This window comes from Phocoena sinus, chromosome 16 (genome assembly GCF_008692025.1).
Source record: "Phocoena sinus isolate mPhoSin1 chromosome 16, mPhoSin1.pri, whole genome shotgun sequence".
NCBI classification, from domain to species: domain Eukaryota; kingdom Metazoa; phylum Chordata; class Mammalia; order Artiodactyla; family Phocoenidae; genus Phocoena; species Phocoena sinus.
In genome coordinates, this window is record NC_045778.1 from 37,885,061 (window position 1) to 37,907,974 (window position 22,914).

General features: G+C 41.2%; 1 protein-coding gene and 1 pseudogene across 3 annotated transcripts in view; both read right to left on the reverse strand.

Moving 5' to 3' along the window:
- ARHGAP22 (Rho GTPase activating protein 22) overlaps positions 1–22,914 on the reverse strand; it is a 219,865-nt gene that overhangs the window by 182,168 nt on the left and 14,783 nt on the right. The gene's annotated exons all lie outside the window — the stretch shown is intronic.
- LOC116741256 lies at positions 12,301–14,050 on the reverse strand (annotated as a pseudogene).

The window sequence follows — 22,914 nt, forward strand, 5'->3', positions numbered from 1 at the left end:
CTTGGCTGTTTTCCAAGCCTGGTTCTCCAGCTCCCAAAGGATTTTGTAAATCTCATATATTTAGAATAAATTCCCTTTTCTGGCTTTAGCTGGCTTGGGTTGCCTTTCTGTGACTTGCAACCCACAGAATTCTAACTGATGCCCATATCATGCCTCTCAGCCCCTGTTTTCACAGTCCTCTCCTCTCTCACTTCCTAATTTTCCTAACTCAGCACAGATGGCACTGTCTCCCAGTTGTCTGTTCTCCCACAGATGACATTTCCTTCCTTATTTCCCCAATTATGCCACCAAGCTAATCATTGCTTGTCTCAGACTGGAAACCACAGGCCATCCTTCCAGACCATGGCTCTAGTTTTCTACAGCCTACTGTCATATTTCCATGACCGACGGTACTCACAGCTCATCCAGAAGGTGCTGCTGGAGGAGGCCCTCCCACCCTGGCAAACACTTCTTTCCTCCCAACCTTTGCTTCACTCTCATCTGTTTCAAATCCAGCTCCTGTCTGGGTGTACACGTCTGACCCTGGTGAGGGTCTGGTGCACACATGCTGCCTTGCTTTTGCCTGCAGTGAGACAGCATGCTCAAAGGGTTCCATGAAAAACTGTCAACCCCAAATCAACATCTGGCAAAATTATTCTTCAAAATGAAGGAGCAATTAACATATTCTCAGATAAACAAAAACGGAGACAGTTAATTGCTAGCAGATGTGCCGTACAAGAAATGTTAAAGGGAATCTTTCAGGCTGAAATGAAAGGACACTAGACAGTAACTCAAACCCACATGAAGAAATAAAGAACATCAGTAAAAGTACTGGTATAGGTAAATATTTAAGATGGTATTGATGCATTTTTCTTTGTAACTTCTCTTTTTTCTTATCTGATTTCAAAGGTAACTGTGTAAAAAACTTATAAATCTATGTTGATGAGCACACAATATTTAAAGATATAATGAGTGATGAGAAAATATATAAAGGTTTTTGTTCAGCAGATAAATGGATAAAGAAGATGTGAGGTATATATACAATGGAATACTCAGCCATAAAAAGAATAAAATTTTGCCATTTGCAACATGGATGGACTTGGAAGGCATTATGCTAAGTGAAATAAGTCAGAGAAAAACAAATACTGTATGATATCACTTATATGTGGAATCTAAAAAATACAACAGACTAGTGAGTATGACAAAAAAAGAAGCAGACTCAGATGTAGAGAACAAACTTGTGGTTACCAATGAGGAGGGGGGGGTGGGGCAGTGGGAGATACAAATTATTGGGTGTAAGATAGGCTCAAGGATGTATTGTGGGACTTCCCTGGTGGCTCAGTGGTTAGGAATCTGCCTGCCAACGCAGGGGACACAGGTTCGAGCCCTGGTCCAGGAAGATCCCACATGCTGCGGAGCAACTAAGCCCGTGTGCCACAACTACCAAGCTTGCGCTCTAGAGTCTGCGAGCCACAACCGCTGAGCCTGAGTGCCACAACTACTGAAGCCTGCCCACCTAGAGTCTGTGCTCTGCAACAAGAGAAACCACCGCAATGAGAGGCCCGCTCACCACAACGAAGAGTAGACCCCGCTCGCTGCAACTAGAGAAAGCCTGCGTCCAGCAACGAAGACCCAAGGCAGCCACAAATAAATAAATAAATAAATATAATCTTTAAAATTGTGAATCACTATATATTGCACACCTGTAACTTATATACTATTGTACATCAACTATACTTCAATTAAAAAATAAAATAAAATAAAAAGTTTCTGTATACTGTATTTATTAATCCAAACTAGATTGACACAGATTAAGGTGTAATCCCCAAGGCAACCACTAGGAAAATAACCCCAAAACTATACAGTCAAAGAAACAACAAGGTGATTAAAAGGTTATGACAGACAATATCCATTTAAATGGACAATATCCATTTAATTCTTTAAAAAAGAATTCAGTAATTGAGGATGTGAGGAACAAAAAAGATATGACACAGGAAAAAAATAGCAAAATAGTAGGAGGAAGTCCTTTCTTATCAGTAATCACATTACATGTAAATGAATTGAACTCTCCAAATAAAAGGAAGGTGTAGGTAGAATTGACTTTTAAAAAATCCAACAACGTACCCTTTAAAAAGTGTTACGTTAGATTCAAAGACACAAATATGTTGAAAGTGAAAGGATTTAAAAAGATATTCCATACCAACAGTAACCAAAAGAGAGCTGGAGTGGCTATACTAAAATCATACAAAATGGACTTCAAGACAAAAATTACTGCAAAAGAGAAAGAAGGACAATATATATTAATAAAAGGGTCAATACATCAAGATATAACAATTATAAACATATATTTGCCTAACAATAGAGCACCAAAGTCCATGAAGCAAAAATAGGTAGACTTGAGGGAGAAATGGAGAATGCAACAATCGTAATTGGAAACCTCAATATCCCACTTTCAATAATGTATAGAAAAGCAACAAAGAAACCACCTAGACCTAACAGACATCTACAGAACACTCTACCCAAAAACAGCAGAATACATATTCATCTAAACTGCACAGGGAACACATCCTTGGATAGACCAAATGTTAGGCCACAAAACAGGTCTCAACAGGTTTAAAAGGATATCTTCTCTTGTGGAAATTTTTTTTTTTTTTTTTGTGGTATGCGGGCCTCTCACTGATGTGGCCTCTCCCGTTGCGGAGCACAGGCTCTGGATGCGCAGGCTCAGCAGCCATGGCTCATGGGCCCAGCCGCTCCATGGCATGTGGGATCTTCCTGGACTGGGGCACGAACCCATGTCCCCTGCATTGGCAGGCGGACTCTCAACCACTGCGCCACCAGGGAAGCCCAAAAGGATATCTTCTCTTACTAGTCAACATTGTACTGGAAGTTGTAGCCAAGGCAATTAGGCAAGAAAAAATAATAAAGGCAGGACCTGTCACATTTCTGAGCCCATGCCCAGGACTGGGTTTGAGAGAGAGCAGAGAACAAGGGACTATGCAGTGTCCTGTTCTGTCCCTGGGTAAGGCAATGGGTGGCAGCTCTGACCTATACCCATGGCATCTTGCTCCCTTTCCCAATTTTTTATTTTGAATTTAAGTCTTCACTGATATCCCAAGGGATTTATGAAGATCCCAGAGGTCACTGTCATGACTGCATTGCAGTCCAACTTCTCCCTATGCTCAGCCCTGCTTCCTCACTCCTCACATCTGTCACTCTTCAATAAACTTACTCCATGCTGACCTCCATCTCAGAGTCAGCTTCCCAGGGGACCTAGTCTTCAATGGAGCTAAAGGCCAGTCTCTGGAGTATTGTGAAATGACTGGCGTACAGTCATAAAGTGGACATTGTACAGATTCAAGAGCTGATTGTTAAACTGTATGCATGTTCCAATTCCACTCGTGTCCTTATCAAAAGGAAAGATGCATATATGTGTCAAAACTTTTTGGAGATAACAGTAGTTATTTCTGCAGAGTAGGGATGGAAGTTTGGAGTCACTTGTTTTCTGCTTTACACTTTTCTATGGTGTTTGAATTCTTTCCCTGAACATGCAATGATTTCTATAGTGATAATTCAAAGGAAGGATGGATCCAGTAGTTGAAGGGTTGGGGTGCAGTGAAATGTATATAAAATCAGAGAAGAATCTGGGCAGTGGCTGGTCAAGCCCTACTCAGCTGTAGGGTGACCAAAATCCTAGTTTGCTCCAGATTATCCTGGTTTTAGCATTGAAAGTCCTGCATCCTGAGGGACACTTCAGTACTAGAACAGAATCAAGAGTTCAGAAATAAACATTCTTATTTATGGTCAACTGATTTTTATCAAGGGTGTGAAGACAATTCAGTGGGGGAAAGAATAGTCCTTTCAACAAATGGTGCTGGGACAACTTGATATCCACATGCAAAAGAATCAAGTTGGACCCCTCCCTCATACCATACACCAAAATTAATTTGAAAATGTATCAAAGACTTAAATATAAGAGCTAAAACTATAAACTCACAGAAGAAAACTAAATAAGAAAAAAAATAGATAAACTGGATGTAATCAAAATGAAAAATTTTGGGCTTCCCTGGTGGTGCAGTGGTTGAGAGTCCACCTGCCAATGCAGGGGACACGGGTTCGTGCCCCGGTCCGGGAAGATCTCACATGCCGCAGAGCAGCTGGGCCCGCGAGCCATGGCCTCTGAGCCTGCACGTCCAGAGCCTGTGCTCCGCAATGGGCGAGGCCACAACAGTGAGAGGCCTGTGTACCACAAAAAAAAAAAAAAAAAAAGAAAAAAGAAAAATTTTATGCTTCAAAGGACACCATGAAGAAAGTGAAAAGATAATCTGCTGAATAGGAGAAAATTTGTGCATATCTTACATCTATTAAGTCACTTGTATCTAGAATATATTTTTAAAAACTCATACAACTCAAAAAAAAGTAGTTTGCAAATATTTTCTCCCAGTCCATGGCTTCATTCTCTTCAGAGTGACTTTCTCAGAAGTTCTGAATTTTGATAGTTTTATTTTAATGGAGCACCGTTTTGGTGTTGTATCTAAAAACTCAGTGCTAACCTAAGGTTACCAGATTTTCTCCTACGTTTTCTTCTATAAATTTTGTATCTTGTGTTTCACATTTAGGTCTATTGTCATTTTGAGTTAATTTTTGCTAAAGGTATAATGTCTGTATCAAGGCTCATGTTTTGTTTTGTTTTGTTTTGTCTGTGGACATACAGCTGTTCCAGCAACAGCTGTTAAAAGCACTATCCTTTCTCCATTAAATTGCCTTTGCTTTTTTGTCAAAGATCCGTTGACTATTTGCGTGGGTCTATTTTTGGGCTTTCTATGTGATTCCACTCATCTATATGTCTATCCTTTTGCCAATACCACACACTATCTTGGTTACTGTAACTTTAATATAATTAAATTGAATTTGGGTAATGTGATTCCTCCAACTATGTTATTCTTCTTCAGTTCTGTATTGGTGGCTTTGGGTCATTTGCCATTCTATGTAACCTTTAGAATCAGTGTGCTGATACCTATAAGATAGCTTGCCAGGATTTTTTATTGAGATTGTGCTACATCTATAGATCAAGTTGAGAAGAACTGACACCTGAACTCTCCATTTATTAGATCCTCTTTGATTTCTTTCATCAGAGTCTTGTAGTTTTCTGCATGTAGATTCTCTACATATTTTGTTAGATCTTTATGTATGTATTTAATTTTTCATGCTAATGCAAATGGCATTGTGCTTTTATTTTCAAATTCCACTGGTTCATTTTAAACAAGTATAAAGGAAAGCAACTGAATTTTGTATTTTAACCTTGTATCCTAACCTTGCTATAATTGCTTTTTAGTTCTAGGAGGTTTTTTGTTTTGGGTTTTTTTTTTTTTTGTAGATGCTTTGTGGTTTTTGCATAGATAACTTTACCATCTATGAAGGAAGCCAGTTAAAACTTCCTCCCCAATCTGTATAATTTTTATTTCCTTTTCTTGTCTTATTGCACTAGCTACAGCTTCCAGTACAATGTTGAATAGGAGTGCTTAAAGGGAACATCCTTGTCTTGTTCCCAAAATAGGGAGAAAACATCCAGTTTCTCATCATTATCATGTTAGCTGTAGGTTTTTTGAGATGTTCTTTATCAAGTTGAGGAGATCCTCCTCATTTCACAGTTTGCTGAGAGTTTTTTTCATGATTAGGTGTTGGATTTGTCAAATATTTTTCTGTATCAATTCATTTGATCACAATTTTTCTTCTTCAGCCTATTGATGTGGTGGATTAAATTGATATTTTTTCTGAATGTTCAACCAGTTTTGCACATCTGCAATAAACCCCACTTGGTTGTGTTACATAATTTTTTATACATTGTTGGGTTCATTTTCTTTTTCTTTTTTTTTAATAAATATTTTTATTTATTAAAAAAATTTTTGAAGATGTGGACCATTTTTAAAGTCTTTATTGAATTTGCTTCTGTTTTATGTTTTGGTTTTTTGGCCGCAAGGCATGTGGGAACTTAGCTTCCTGACCAGGGATTGAACCTGCACCCGCTGCATTGGAAGGCAAAGTCTTAACCACTGGACCACCAGAGAAGTCCCTGTTGGGTTCATTTTGTTAATATTTTGTTGAGGAATTTTGCACCAATATTCACAGGAGATATTTGTCTGTAGCTTTCCTTTCTTGTCTTTATCTGGTTTGGGTATTAGGGTAATACTGGCTTCATAGAATGAATTAGGAAGTGTTTCTTCTACTTCTATTTTCTGGAAGAGATTGTAAAGAATTTGTATCATTTCCTCCTTAAATGTTTGGTAAAATATACCAGTGAAACCATTTAAGCCTGGTGATTTCTTTTTTTGGAAAGTTATTACTTACTGATTCAATTTCTTTAGTAGTGGTAGGCATATTCCGATGATTTCTTTTTGGCGTATTGATTATACTTATTTAAAAATAATTTTGGTTGCCCTAGAGTTTGCAATATATATTTACAGCTAATCTAAGTCCACTCTCAAATAACAATGTACTACTGCTTCACAAATAGTGCAGGTTCCTTACACAGAGTATTCCTAATTCCTCCCTTCTGTTCCTTATGACATTGCTGTTACTAGTCTAGCTATCTCTATACCATAATCACCCAAAACACTTACTATTGTTACTTTTTGCAGTTATCTATTAGATCAATTAAGAATAAGAAAAAGAAAAGATTTTGTTTTACCTTCATTTATTCCTTCTCTGGATACTCTTTCTTTATGTATATCTCAGTTTCTGACCTATATCATTTTCCTTCTCTTTGAAGAACATCTTTTAACATTTTGTGCATAACAAGTCTACTAGTGATGAATACACTCAATTTTTGTTTGTCTGAGAACGTCTTTATTTAGCCTTCACTTTTGAAGAATAATTTCAATAGATATAGAATCCTATACTGGTTGGGATGTTTTTTTCAACACTTTAAATATTTCACTCCACTCTCTTCTTGCTTGTATGTTTCTGATGAGAAGTCTGATGTAATTTTTATCCTTGTTACTCAAAGGTAAGGTGGTTACCCCTACTCCCAGCTTCTTTCAAGATTTTCTTTGTCTTTTGCTTTCTGCAATTTGCATATGATGTGCCTAATATGCACATAATTTTATCCTACTTGGTGTTCTCTGAGATTCCTGGATCTGTGGTTTGTTGACTGTCACTGCCTGGAGTTGGCAAAGACACAAAGTTTAGAGTCAGCTATCAAGTTTGAGGGCACACAGTTCTCCATAAGGCCAACCTCACTCCTGACATCAACAGCAAGTTTGGGGGTGTTCCCCCAAGCCACACTCTGTTCAGTAATTTGCTAGAAGAACTCATAGAACTCACTGAAAGCTATTATATTCATATCTGTGGCTTATTACAGGGAAGGAATACAAATTAAAATCAACCAAGGAAATGATGAATAGGGCAGAGTCTGAGAAGGTTCCAAATACACAGCTTCTATTGTTCTCTCTCATGGAGTCAGGACATATTGCCCAGCCAGCATCAATGTGTGACAATACAGAGTAATGCCAACTGAGAAGCTTGCCAGAGCCTCAGGTTTCAGAAGTTTTTATTTGGGCTCTATTGCACAGGCATGATTGATTGTCCACCTGGTTGATCTCAGCCTCAGGGTTGACCGATACCACTCGACCCAAAGCTCCCACCTTAAATCACATGATTGGTCTTTCTAGCATGAGCAGCTTCAACTATCAGGTGTGGTTAGCAATACTCTAAGATCTGGTATAGCCAACCCTTGCCCTAAATGAAGACATTCCTATCAGGTACAACCAAGTTTCCCTCCCAGAAGCCAAGGAAAAACGCTAGCCCTCTTTTTGGGCAAGAATTCTCTACTACACAGTCATTAATTTTGGAAAATTCTTGGCCATTATTACTTTAAATATTTCTTCTGTTCCCTTTTCTCTTCTCCTACTGGCATTCCAACTATGTGCTTATTACACATTTTGAAATTATCTCACCATTCTTGGATATTCTGTCTGCATTTTTGTTCTCTTTTTTCTTTGTATTCAGTTTGAATTTTTTATTGACATTTTCAAGCTCACTGATTATTTCCTTAGCTGTGTCCAGTCTACTGATGAGCCCATCAAAGGCATTCTTCATTTCTGTTGCACTGTTTTTTATTTCTAGCATTTCTTTTTTATTCTTTCTTAGGGTTTCCATCTCTCTGCTTACATTAACCGTCTGTTCTTTTTTTCTTTTCTTTTCTTTTCTTTTTTAAATTAATTTTTATTGGAGTGTGGTTGCTTTACAATGTTGTGTTAGCCTCCACTGCACAACAAAAAGAATCAGCTATATGCATACAGATATCCCCTCCCTTTTGGACTTCCCTCCCGTTTAGGTTACCACAGTGCATTAGGTAGAGTTCCCTGTGCTATACAGTATGTTCCCATCAGTTGTCTATTTTATACATAGTATCAATAATGTATATGTGTCAATCCCAGTCTCCCAATTTCTCCCTCCCCATCCCTTTCCCCCTTGGTATCCATATATTTGTTCTCTACATCTATGTCTATATTTCTGCTTTGCAAACAAGATCATCTATACCATTTTTCTAGATTCCACATATATGCGTTATTATACGATATTTGCTTTTCTCTTTCTGACTTACTTCACTCTGTATGACAGTCTCTAGGTCCATCCACGTCTTTACAAATGACCCAATTTCGTTCCTTTTTATGGCTGAGTAATATTCCATTGTATATATGTGCCACATCTTCTTTATCCATTCCTCTGTTGATGGACATTCAGGTTGCTTCCATGTCCTGGCTATTGTAAATAGTGCTGCTCTGAACATTGGGGTGTATGTGTTCTTTTTGAAGTATGGTTTTCTCTGGGTATATGCCCAGTGGTGGGATTGCTGGGTCATATGGTGGTTCTATTTTTAGTTTTTTAAGGAACCTCCATACTGTTCTCCATAGTGGCTGTATCAATTTACATTCCCACCAACAGTGTATGAGGGTTCCCTTTTCTCCACACCCTCTCCAGCATTTACCGTTTGTAGATTTTTTGATGATGGCCATTCTGACTGGTGTGGGGTGGTACCTCATTATAGTTTTGATTTGCATGTCTCTAATAATTAGTGATGCCAATTATCTTTTCATGTGTTTGTTGGTCATCTGTATGACTTCTTTGGAGAAATGTCTATTTAGGTCTTCTGCCCATTTTTTGATTGGGTTGTTTGTTTTTTTGATATGGAGCTGTATGAGCTGCTTGCATATTTTGTAAATTAATCCTTTGTCAGCCATCTGTTCTTGCATGTTGTCTACTTTTTCTATTAGTGTCCTTAACATACTAATCATAGTTATTTTAAATTATCTACCTGATAATTCCAAAATCTCTGCCATATCTTGGCTGTTATCTTCTGAATTTCCCTGTGTCTCTAGATTTGGGGTAGTGGTTTGCTCTGTGACCTCAATTCTCTGATGGGTCGAAGAAGTCATTGATTTTAAGTTCATTTAGTTTTCTCCTTATAGTAAGGGTGGGAATGATAATTTCTAAGCTTTTTACACACCAAAGATAAAACCAGAAGCCTGGGTCTTTAAATTTTAAAAGCTGTTGCATAATGACTATTCTTTTTCAGACAACTCCTACTGCACCTCCCAGCTCCCCATTCCTAGAAGATTCCAGAGGCCTGTGACCCACATGGAAGACTTCAGAGAACAACTTCCTTTAGATCTCTCCATTAGATTAATACAAGTAATGAATGTAAGCTCCAGGACGCAGGGATTTTTATCTGCTTTGTTACCTACTGTATTCCCAGTAGCTAGAACAGTTCCTGGCACAACAGGAACTGTTGTACTGAGTGACTAATTATCAACTTCTCATTAGGGAAGCCTTGAGTCCACCTTTAATAGCCCCAGCTAGCTCTCAGCTCTATGATGATCTGCCTTCCCCTGGGACACTCAGTTGACTGGCCTTGGATTTGCATTCCTTGAACACTGGAGAAGTAAGGCTGGGGGCCTGGCTCCAAATATAGGGTCCCTGTGTCTGCACACAGAGTCTGAATCAAGTAAAAACCCATTATTCTACTTTCTTCTAAAAAAATTCCCAAAGCCAACAGTTCACAACCTGAGATTAAAGTAGGATCCAATGGTTTACCTGAAAGGGAATTTCTATTCATTCAGGAATTACCCTGTGCCCTTTCTCGAACTCTCTGTGTTTTATTAGCTAGGCAATCCTTATAAAAGTTCTGTGAGATATGGTCTATCATGATCTCCCTTTTATAGTGAGGAACCCAAGTGGAGAGATTATATCACCGGAATAAGACCAGAGAGTAAGTAATTGGTGGAACTAAGATTTACACCTAGACCTGGCTTTCTTTAAAGACTATTCTTTTCAGAACTGGCAAAATGATGCCAGTGTCAAGGTGAAAGGGTTGACTTTCCCTGTTCGCTGGGAAGTTAACAAGGACTGGATCATGACATAGGGCTAAGAAGAGGAGGGAGCAGAGGTCTGGGGAGAGGAGAAAAAACAGTTTGTTTTGGGGGTTGGGGGAGAATAGAATGCTTTTTTTTTTTTCTGTCTAAGAACAGATGAGTTGGTAGCAGTTTAATACAGATGGAAACAAATATAATCCATATAAAAACAGGATTTGAAGCAGGAGGCGGATATATCAACCAAAGTAAAGTTAGAACTTTCAGTCATGCAGCTCAACATCTGAGTTCTCTTCACTTAAAAACCAAACTAGGGGGCTTCCCTGGTGGCGCAGTGGTTGAGAGTCCGCCTGCCGATGCAGGGGACACGGGTTCGTGCCCCGGCCCGGGAAGATCCCACATGCCGCGGAGCGGCTGGGCCCGTGAGCCATGGCCGCTGAGCCTGCACGTCCGGAGCCTGTGCTCCGCAACAGGAGAGGCCACAACAGTGAGAGGCCCGCGTACCGCAAAACAAAACAAAACCAAAAAAACCCAAACTAGACGCTTTAATAGGTGTTCGTAGAGAAGGCTACAAAAGTATTGCAAAATGTTAGCCTTACATATACCACAAAAAAGAGAGAGAAAAACAAAATTAATACACCCCCTAGGCTAATCACAACAAGTTTTCCCTAACAGAGACAGACACTGAAAAATAACTTTTTACAAGCTTAGCTTCAAGGTATGAGGTACGATACCTTACAGCTGTCACTTGGGTGTTTCCCACTCATGCTCTTTTCAGTATAAACAAATAGGTTTATGTAATGGAATACATATTTGAAGAATTCCTTAAAAAAATCACAAGTTTCATTTTATATATACAAATTTTTAATTATATACTGAAAATAAATTACAGGAAAGAACTTTAAAATGCAACAGAGGACAAAGTCACAATAAACATTCCCACTGAATTCCCTTGGTCGGGGGCGTGGTGAGACTGCAGTGCTCAAGAAGATAAATATCACAAATATAACAAAAACTTCAAATTGTCTATGCACTCACACACTGACATGAGCCACAAACATTCCTTCACAGGGTCTGTACTCATTAGCCTACCACAGAACCAGATTTTGTCATAAACTACAAAACTTTTAATACAAAATCCTATTTATATATTTATAATTCACATACTTGCCCTATCTGTGATTTTAGAAAATAAAAGCTACACACTGTATAGATACTCTTAACTCATAGCTGTAGGCAACATTTTTGGATGGAATTTCCCCCCCCAATAAAATTAATGGCATATTTTATGTACATGAAGGCTAAACTGCATAAAGACGGTTCAGTTTCCCGGATATGTTTCTCCTTTTAGGGCAGGTTTATAAATTTAAAAAGGTAAGACAAATGTACACCTCAGAATCACTTTCTTAGCTGCAAGAGTTGTCATGTAATTTCTGTGAAGTTTCTGATACATGCATTTATGTAATACTGGTATTGAAGGCAGTAAAGCAATATATACTTTTAATGTCGTAGCTCAGTAAAGGCTTCTTTGTCATTCCAATCTGATTCTTGATACACTGATTCATAACTTCTCTAAAAATTAAAATTTCAATGGGACACTGTGTTAAAGAGACTCTAAATAGATTTCTTAAAATATTTCCCTGAAATAGCCTTTCCATAAGATAAATTTCACTAACATTAGATTAAGTAAAAAGGGAAAGAAAAGAATTAAACATGGCACAAGTGTGCATGAAAACTAATGCTCCTCAGCCAATCTTCATGTCTTAGGAGCCATGAACAGAATGCTTAAAACCAACAAACAATCTCACACTCTGTGGCAGCCATCTGTGAACCCAGTTATACTAAACTACTTCTACAGTTGATTGTAAACTTTGGTTTATTTTTATTTGAGTTCTCACTGTACAGCAAGAATGAAAAAAAGAAAGAGTGGAGTCCATGAAGAGATGAACTGTCAGTCTGTCTTTAATCTGGCATGATGAGACACCTGGTCAGTCAGGTCTGCTTTGGTAGAGTTTGTTACAGACTGCCTTATGTTTTCCTCCATGAAATTACCAACCAAGGGTCTTCAATACCTGTTCCCAAAGCGTTTCAGCAATCTGATCAATCATTGTTCCAATTTCTCTGAACTCCCCAGAGTATTTAACATATGCCCAAGTACAAAGAGACGTCAGTGCTAACCCCATGACAAGGTTACACAAGACCGACATAGAGTTTAGGCCAATGAAGCCAGTCAGTCCTGAGATTATATACGTAGCAAACATGACTGCAAATAGTGTGGCAGGGGTACGAGCAACATAGAAGATATTTTTGCCATCATTGTGCTTTATAAAATTTGCATAGGTTTCTTCTATTTCAGCCTCAAACTGGTCCTGATAACGACGGCAGAATTCATCTCCACCCATTTTTTTTTTTTACTGAACAAGACTGTTTAATTGCCACTTCCTTGAGATCCAGGTGTTTTTACTCCAGAGTGCAATGTAAGGGTTGTCCCCACCGCCTACCTGCTTCATACTTTTGCAATAGATCTCTCTTGCTCCTGCTACTGCAGCAAGATTATTAGCTTCAGCTGTTGCCTGAAGCATGGACTTTGGATGTGGAAGTTCCTCTCCTTGACAAATTTTAATGTAAGCCTTAAAGTATTGTACAAGATCTTTACAAATGACTTTAGATCCACTTATCTCTTTTTCTAACAAATTTTCTGGGGCAAGTAGCAATGGAATCAGATTTCGAAGCTCTTGTTTAAACTCTTCATCAATATCTTTCAATCTCCCATCAAAACTAGGATTAGTTGCAACTTTAAGACCAGGATGTGGCAAAAGGAAGCAACCAAGATTTGAGAAACAGTTGTGAATGTGCTTCCTTACATTCTGCAGCTCTTCATGTTGACTTTGTTTTACCTGCAATCTCTTTTCAAGGAATTGTTTTCCACCTTCCAAACCATATGAATGTTCATAAGGATAACTCCAGTCTCGAATCAAAAACATTAATGTCTGAAATGGTTTCTGGTAGATTTCTTCCATTGCAAGTCTGCCGTATTCTGTACATAATTGCAAGTGTTGAAGATCATCTTCTTGAATATTTTGAGACAAATTATATACCTGGACAGAGCCAGTCACAGTGCTCAGAGCAAACACTGTTGCACTATCTTTCATAGTTGACTGGCTATCGAAGGCACCCTGGGTATCCCTCAGCAGCACAGCCACTTTTGTTCCATTAGGTCTCTCGATCACATACACTTCATTCCAGATGTGTATGCCTGTTGTTTCTCTTTTGCAACCAACCCGCCATGTAAAGCCAGTCAATGGTTCATTGTTTCCACAAATCCAACTTTGAGAATCCTTGTTATACATATATCTAAGCATGAAGTCCAGTAGAAATGATTTCCCTTTAGGAAAAGCTCCTGCCATGAATACCACTACTATGTTAAGATCTCCTATGTGCTCCTGTAGCAATATCTGCTCCAAAGCTTCTTCATCAAGCTCAGGGTTATGGTCATCTTCATGTGAAAGAACAATCTATACTGGACATGGTTCCTTCATAACCTCATCAGAGTCTACTAGGTCATCATCTTCATAATTCTCACCTAGGAGGGTCCTGGACAAGACGTGGTTAACCCCGGTGTTTGGGTCGCTGGTTCGCCTCCGTCACTGCAGCCCCTCGTGTGGCTGCCGCCTCCGCGCTGCCTCGTCCCCCTCAGCCATCTTGGACAGATTTAAAATTAACTTCCCCTAGAATGCTATTTTATTTTTTTAAGTTTAAGTATAGTTGATTTACAATGTTGTGTTAGTTTCTGGTGTACTATTTACAATAACAGGCATGAAAGCAACCTAAATGTCCATCGACAGATGAATGGATAAAAAAGTCATGGTGTATACATATATACACACATGCACGTGCACACACACACACGTACACACAATGGAATATTACTCAGCCATAAAAAAGAGTGAAAACAGTTTCTCAACTGGACACTGGGCTGAGCTGGTCTTCAGGATGTACTGAGTCTTAGATGGCATTTAGGGCAGGTATCTGAAAGTCCATGCTATGAGCATCTTTGTCCCCATGTTAATCCTAACTTTCCACCCAGGCCACCAGGATGCTGCTTTTTCCCACCACTGTTGCTATGGTAACTGGCTGGCAGTCTTACATACCAGCCATCAAACATGCTGAGAGAAGCCCGTTTGTACCACTAACCCAGTCATACTGTAGAAAGCCGATGGATACACATTCCAGTTGTGGGGGGGGACTTGATGGCTATGGCCAAGGGGTGCAGCCAATGTCCCTGAAGGCGGAGGTGCAGCTGCAAATGAGCAGTAGAGATGGGTCAGCTCAGATGTGGGTTGAGTCCTGCTTCTGCTGCTCAGTAGCAGTGTGCCCTTGGGCGTCAATGAATTTCCTGAATCTCATCTTCCTTATCTGGCCAACAGGGAGGGCTGTTCTGCCCCCACAGAGCTGGGGCAGCAGTAAATGAGACCACACGGGAGTGCAGAAGAATTGTGAGCCCTCACTGTGGTTTGCCATTTCGCAACCACTCTCAGGGTCGAGTCATTTCTCCCAGATGTGCAGGAACAGAAATCAGCGTAAGAAACTGGTTCCCTAAGGAAAGCCCCTGACTCAGCCCCTATTTGGTTCGGTCGCTGAGGGTGGGTAAGTGTGGGCTTCCGCTGGCTTCCAGAGGGCAGCGTGTCTGGCAGAGTTTCTGTCTAGACACTGGCTGGGGGCTGTGCCCAGCCTCTCCCCAGCCTTCTTGTTCCTGGGGCACAGATGCCTTACTATTCCTCAGGGCCAACAGCTCAGGATCCAGGAAAGCAAGAGAGCTTTTCCCTGCTGTCATGGGCCGAACTGTGCCCACTCTGCATTCATATGTTGAAGTTCTAACCCCCAGTACCTCAGGACGTGACTGTATTTGGACATGAGGTCTTTAAAGGGGTGATTAAGTTATACTAAGTCATTAACATGGGTCCTAATCCAATATCACTGGTGTCTTTAGAAGAAGAGATTAGGACACAGACATGCACAGAGAAAAGACCGTGTGAAAACACAGGGAGAAGATGGCCATCTACAAGCCAAGGAGAGAGGCCTCAGAAGAAACCAAACCTGCTGACACCTTGATCTTAGAACTTAACCTTCCAGAATTATGAGAAAATCAATTGTTGTTTAAGCCACCCAGCCTGTGACACTTGGTTATGGTAGCCTGAGCAGACTAACATGCCTGCCCTTCCTCCTCACTGTAAGTAAGAGAATTCCAGCTCCCATGGGGACCCTTGGAGACAGGGACCCTTCTGGAACCACCATGAAGTGGGACTCTTCATCTTGTTTCCGGTCGCTCTGTCTCTCACTGCTCGCTGGCCCCGTCTCTGCACCTCTGCACTGGGGTTCCCAGGACCCCAACTCCATGTCTCCCCAAGCCTGTCCAGCTCACATATTGCCCCCAGCTTGGAGAGAGGGACACATTAGGGGCATAGGCTGCAGCTCGTAACACAGCTCTGGGCGTCACAAGTCCCATCTCTGTGACCAGTCCTGATTTCAGTCACAGGTGTGATACAGAGCTCTTGTCCACTGGTGGTTCCCACTCCAGGCTCTCAGCTGCTGGGGGCTTCTCTGAAGCCAAAGGGAACCTACAGACCCTGTGCAAATGAACAAAGCCCAGAAGTGCTGGGCATCCACATCTCTAGGGGCAGACTTCAGGTGAGGGAGAAAGGGAGCAGGGTAATTCTCCTGCCTCTGTCCTTCCTGGACCATCTGAGAGGCACTCCATACTCTTCTCAGGGTTCTGTGAAGTCAGTCTGTTGCTGACAGCGTGACGTTGGTAATGCCCTTTACACAGGCCTGCCTTCCATGTCTCACACTCCCCAGCCCCTCATTCCTGCTTCCTGGTATCATCTCCCAAATAAACCACCCGCACCCAAGCCCTTGGGCTCTGCTTTTGGGGATGGCAGATTTGGGCATAGTTTTACCACTTTCCAGCTAGGGAGCAGTATGGAAAGATTTCACTTTCCTCATTTGTAAAATGGGGACATGACTATCTCACAGGCTGGTTACAGGAGTTAAATGAGATCACCATGGTGAAGTGAGTTGTAAACTGTGCAAGGTGATCTCAAAGCTAATATTTGTTATTATTTTTAGTTTGGTGGTAGCATAGGTCCTTCCTTCACTGTTCTTTCATTAAAAAAGAAGAAGAAAACCCCACCTCCATCTCATTCCCTAGGGTCCCTTGTGCTGCCAGGTGCAGGTGAACATCCTTGAGGAGGAATGGGTGCTAAGGGGTTGACACAGCCCGTCCCCTCCCCCTCCTTCCCCAAACAGCATCAGTGTTTATCAGTGGGCTTCTATAAAGACAGCTGGCAGAGAGGGCACTGAGTGGAGGAGACACTGGGGTGGCAGGCCTTTCCAGCCCAGCCGGCATCAGTGCTGTCCGTGTGTCTGGGTGTCACAGGCTGGGCTTGGGGCTTATGCAGGAGCCCAGGGAGGAGCAGGATGGAGGCCTCAGATTGCCTGACACAGCCCTGGCCCTCTTCCAGGAACGCCTGCTGCGGGCTACCTACCTGGCTGCTTCTTGCCCCTGCTCCAAAGGCCGACTTGGCTGTTCCCTGCTCTGGACCCTGCACTGACCCAGGAGCAGCATTGAGACCCTCCTCCTGGTTCCCGCTCTTCTTGCACACCCTCCACCAGAGCCTTGTGCTTCTGCAGACCAAGAGCTCCTTGAGAGGAGGGCTGCATCTCTGCATATGTGTTCAAGCATCTAGAACAATGACTGTTGGCCAACAGTACAGGCTCAACAAACATTTGTAGACCTACAGCTAAGGTATGCTTGGGGGGACAGTGGGAGGCAAGCAGGGAGTCTTCACTCAAGGTAACTTTGGCTGGCACACAAAGTCCAGAATGCCGGGAGGCAAGTCAGGAGGGGTAGGATAAGGGGTGCGGGGATAGAGCTGCTCACACAGCAGAGACGTGAAGGCAAAAGGCAACGTGCAGGATGCAGTGTGGGTGGGCTGGGGTCTGAGGGGCTTCCTCAGGCTGGCTGGAGCTTTAGCTTAATTCTGAGAGTTCTTCCAGTGTGAAGGGCCAGAGCGAGTGGGTGAGACAGTCAGAGAAGATGCCCTCTATATACACTTGGCCACCATCCCTACCAGATCAGTCCCCGAGAAGCTGATCCCCCCAGAAGCCAACCAGATCTCTGGTTGAATACTGCTGAGTCCCCTGCAGATACAGACAGGCCCCAATGCAGTATCTATGGTGTCGGGTGCTGGGCAGGGGCAGATGCCACGGATCATTGCTTGTGTGAAGCTGGGCAGTGGGTGTCTCTCTTCACTCACAGAGCTATTGCCCAGAGCACCCCACAGGGAATGCATGATGGATGGTTGGATGGATGGATGGATGGACGAACGGTGTTGGACTTGATGAGATGTGATAGTTAGAGAACAGAATGCTGAGGGTCAGTCAGGAATGGCACCAAGCAGTCCTCCCCACACCTGTCCCTCCTTCTGTGCCACCTCCCGACAATGGCACCTCCTCCCTCCCTCCTTTCCACATGAGCCAGACACCCAGCTCTGTGCATTCCATATTCTTAGACTGTTCTGTCTCTACCACCACTATATTTGTCCAACTTCTCATCAGCCCTTCCCTGAACTGTTGAAATGTCCCCCTGCCCTGGCCTCTTCCCCCTGCCCACCGGCTTCCCCTCCCAGAGCCATCCTGCTGGAATCTTAGAATGGCCTCACATCTTCCATGAGCTTCCCATATCCAAAACCAGAGAATAAGAACCCGTGATGGCTTTCTAATACAACTTGGCGAGGCTGAAGGACACGTCCCAGGCTTCCCTTTCTTGTATGTTTCCCACAGGCTACAGGGAGATTCTTGGGAGATTCGAGAGACTGAAGGGAAGCAGCAGCCATTTTGCAGCATATGGGCATTATTGCTGATAAGCTGATTCATCTCATTGGCACGAAGCAGCAGCTAGACCTGCCATTGTCCCTCCTTCCCACAGAGCCTCTTCAGCTTCTCTGACTCCTGGGCCATGTACATGTGTCTTTAGCTCTGTGACAAAGGTCTGGAATTCTGAAGAAATACTTTGCAACACCAAAACCAACTGCGTGGACATCCTCAGTGCCTTCCCTGTCCGGCACTGCCAAGCATTGTCCATCTTTTTTCTCCACCATCTCTTGAACCCACTGTGCCCTTTATATTCTTACTGACTCAGATCCTCAAGGAGGCTACCTGACCTCCATTCATCTTCTCTCCATGCTATTCATTCAGTTATTCAACAGTCATTAAGCATATACTGCATGTCAGACATCATTCTAGGCACTGTGAAAACAGCTCTAACCTTAACTTTCACCCTTCCCTCCTTATTCTAAGTGGTGCTTGAATAGTGACCAAAGGGGTAGTGGCAATAAAGCCTGCAGAATAGAGGCTGTATCTTAGTAGGAGAGGGGAGACAGATAGTAGATGAAATAGGTAAGTAGGAGGCAGGACTTCTAGCTACGTCTGAGTGATGAGGTCAGCAAAACCTCTTCGCCAAATGCAACTATAAACCTGGACAAAACTGACAAAAACAACCATTTCCATACTCTGAAATTGACCAAAGGCATGCAACAATCACTTATGCATGAAAAACTGCTATACTTTAGGTAAGAACAGTGAGAGTCTGTGGTGTTCTTGCCAAGGGGTGCTTCTATCCCACTTTCCCCAGCTCAGTCCTCACAGAGGTTCTGCCAGGGTGGGGCACACCATGGGGACCAGCAACTTTGCTGACGAAGTCAAAAGTGGCTTATTCAATTTTGAGCAGTGGGTGATGCCTACACCCAGAGGCATTGTCAGTGGAATAGACAATCTTGGCAGCAAGTGAATGGGGAGAACTGATGCTGTGTCTGAGTTTTTACTCATTGTTGGGGCGAACATGTGCCTGGCTTAGGGAGCATGCTCGTGCAGTGGAGACCAGAGAGGGCTCAGAGTACCCATACACTCCTGCCAACCCTAAGACTGTGGCAAGGGCAGAGGTAATGTGAAGAGTCCAGCGGAAAGTAAAAGCCAGGGCAAACTTGAAGAACTTGAAAACCATCTGAACTTTGACTGCGTTTCCCTACCTCACGCAGATCTACTGGCAGAGAATGGAAGTTCTACTAGTTCAAGGTTTGAACGCAACATCTGTCCAATCATTGGTTGATCACTGAATTACACAGAAACAGAGGTGACCCCTAGGAAGCCAGTTTAAAAATAAAAGGAAGAATAAACAACAAATATAACCAGAGATATTAGTGACTGCATATTGTAGAGGAGACAGATTTAACAGATTTATCCCAGGCAAGTTACCAAACAATTCAACAACAACATTGTTTAGGTGAGTAAATTAGAATTCAGAGCTTCCTACAATACATTATCTAAAATATCCAGTTTTTAATTAAAAAATTATAAGTGTACAAAGGAAAAGGAAAGTGTGACCCATACTTAGGAAAAAGGCCAATAGAAACTCTCTGAATATTCCCAGATTTTTGTATTTAGCAGACAAATACTTTTAAAAAACCCTATGTACATACATTTAAAGAACTAAAGGGAACATGTTTAAAGAATTAAAGGGATGCATGATAATAATGAATCAACACATAGGGAATCTCAATGAGACAGAAAATATAAAAAAACAAATGGAAATTCTTGAGTTGAAAGTCCAATAATTGAAATGAAAAATTCACTAAAGGGGCTCAACAGAAGATTTGAGATGGCAGAAGAGAGAATACATGAACTTTAGAACAGAGCTATAGAAATAACCCAATCTGAAGAATATAGAGAAACACAGAACAAAACAATTGAAGGAAAAAGAACAGACTCTCAGAGATCTTTGAAGCAACAATAAGTATGCCAATATATGTGTAATGCAAGTCCTAGAAGGAGACAAAAGAGAGTAACAGAAAAATTATTTCAAAAAAAATAGTGATTGAAAACTTCCCAAATTTGATGAAAAATATCATGTTTCACATGTAACCAACTTTAAAAATCCCAAGCAGTTTTAAAATACAAAGAGATTTATAGTTCAACACTTTAGAGTCCAACTCTTGAAAGATAAAGAGAAAATCCTGACAGTGGCAAAAGAAAAACTTGTCCCCCTCATCACATGGAGGGGGACATCAACACGATTAACAGCTGACTTCTCATCTGAAACAATGGAGGCTAGAAGTGGAAGGCCATATTCAAAGGGCTGAAAGAAAAATAAAAACCATTAACCAGGAATTTTGTATCCAAACAGCTGTCCTACAAAAATGAAGGCAAAATTAACGCATTCCCAGATAGACAACAACTAACAGAATTCCTTGCTGGCAGACCTGCCTCATAAGAAACACTAAAGGAAGTTCTTCAGGCTGAAAGGAAATGACACCAGGTGGCGACCAGCATCCACAGGAAGAGATGAAGCACACAGGAAATCATAAGTACGTGGGTTAATATGAAAGGTTCTATAAATATAGTTTTTCTCATTTCTTCTCTTAACATCTTTTAAAGACTTAACTGTGTATAAAGCAATAATTATAATAGTGTCCTTTGGGGTTTATAAGACATAGATGTAATACATATATGACAATAATAAAACGAAGGAGAAGAGAGGAAATGGAACTACCTTGGATCAAAGTTTTTATGTTTCACTGGAATTAAATATTAACCTGAAGTAGATTAAGATAAAATGCATATTGTAATCCCTAGAGCAAGCACTAAGAAAATGACACAAAAATATAGTAAAAAAAATCAATAAAAAATTAAAATGGTATACTAGAAAACATCTAATACAAAGAAGATGGTAAAGGAGGAACAGAGGAATAAAAATAAAGGAGACATATAGAAAACAAGTTACAAAATGGAAAATGTAAACCCAATCATATCAATAATTTCATTAAATGTGAGTGGTCTAAATATCCCCATTCAAAGGGCAAAGACTGTCTTCATAAACTAGCAAGATCTAATTATATGCTATCTATAAGAGACACACTGTAGATTCAGTGATACAAACTGGTTGAAAGGAAAAGGATGGAAAAAGGTATGCCATGCAACAGGAACCATAAGACAGCTGGAACTGGCTATATTAATATAAGATAAAATAGACTTTAAGAAAAGGAACATTACAACAAAGAGGAACGTTTTACAATGATAAAAGGGTGAATAGATCAGGACGCTATAACAATTATAAACATACACAGACTTAACAAAAGAGCATCAAAATACATGAAGTAAAAAGTGACAGTAGACAGTTGAATAATAAGAGTTGGAGATTTCCCTACACCAATCTCAATAAATGACAGAACAACTAGACAGAATATCAGTAACAATATAGAAGGCTTAGACAACACTATTAACCAATTTGACCTAAGTGATATATATAGGACACTCCTTACAATGACAGCAGAATATACATTATTTTCATGTACATATGGAACATTCTTCAGAATATGCCCTAAAATAATAAATCAACTGGTGAGTGTATAAGCAAAATGCACATCCATATATTATTCAGCTAAAAAGGAACAACTACTGATACACACAAGAACATGAATGAACCTCAGAAACTTTATGCTAAATGAAAGAAGCCTGATGCAAAAGACCACATAGTATATGATTCTACTTATATAAAATGTCCAGAAAAGGCAAATTTATAGAGACAGAAGGCACATAAGTGGTTTCTCAGGCTAGGGGGCAGGAGAGGGGATTAATTGCAGATAGTCAGGAGGGAATTTTTCCGGGTGATAGAAATGTCTAAACACCGGATAATGGTGATGGTTGGATAACTCTATAAATTTACCAAAAATTATTTAATTGTACACTTAGAATGGGTGAATTTTATCCTGTGTAACCTACATCTCCATAAACTGTTAAAATATAGAGATATATGAGATAATAACAAATGAAGAAAAATATGAAGAAAAATAAAGCAGAGAAGGATAGGAAAGTCAGGGTGGGATTCAACTTGTGCAGTCATTGGTGTGGTTTGCCAACCCTAACCCTAACCCTCCCTTCCAGGCATGTGGTCGGACTGTACTTCCTGGACCCCTCGTGGGTAGTTGGGGCAATGTCCAGGCTGAGGATTTCACTGCTGACATGAGACCCTTCTGGAGCTCAACCTCTCCCTCTGCTATCTGGCCTCGCCACCAGCAGCACTTGAAATAATGGTTGTTCCATTAGTCTGGGTCTTTGAGTCACTATGATGGGCAGGTGACCCGTGACCCAGTTACTGTGTAACTTATCCCATTGTGACACAGACAGGTAGTCAGTGAAAGCCTCAAGAGAAGGTGACATTTGGGCAAAAATCCGAAAGAGGTGAGTTTGTGAGCCATATGGATATCTGAGGGTTAGGGTGCTCTGGAGAGAGGGGAGAGCACATGCAAAGACCTGGCATGTCTGAGGAAGAGCAAGGAAGCTGGTGTTGCTGGTGCCAAGCAAGCAGGGTACGTAGGAGATGATGTGATGGGTAATGTTGGGCCGGGTGGAAGCGTGACATGGGGATCCACTGGGATGTGTTGAGTGAATGACAGATCTAATCTGATTTAGGTTTAAGAGTCTGTTCCAGTTGCAATATTGAGAAGAGATG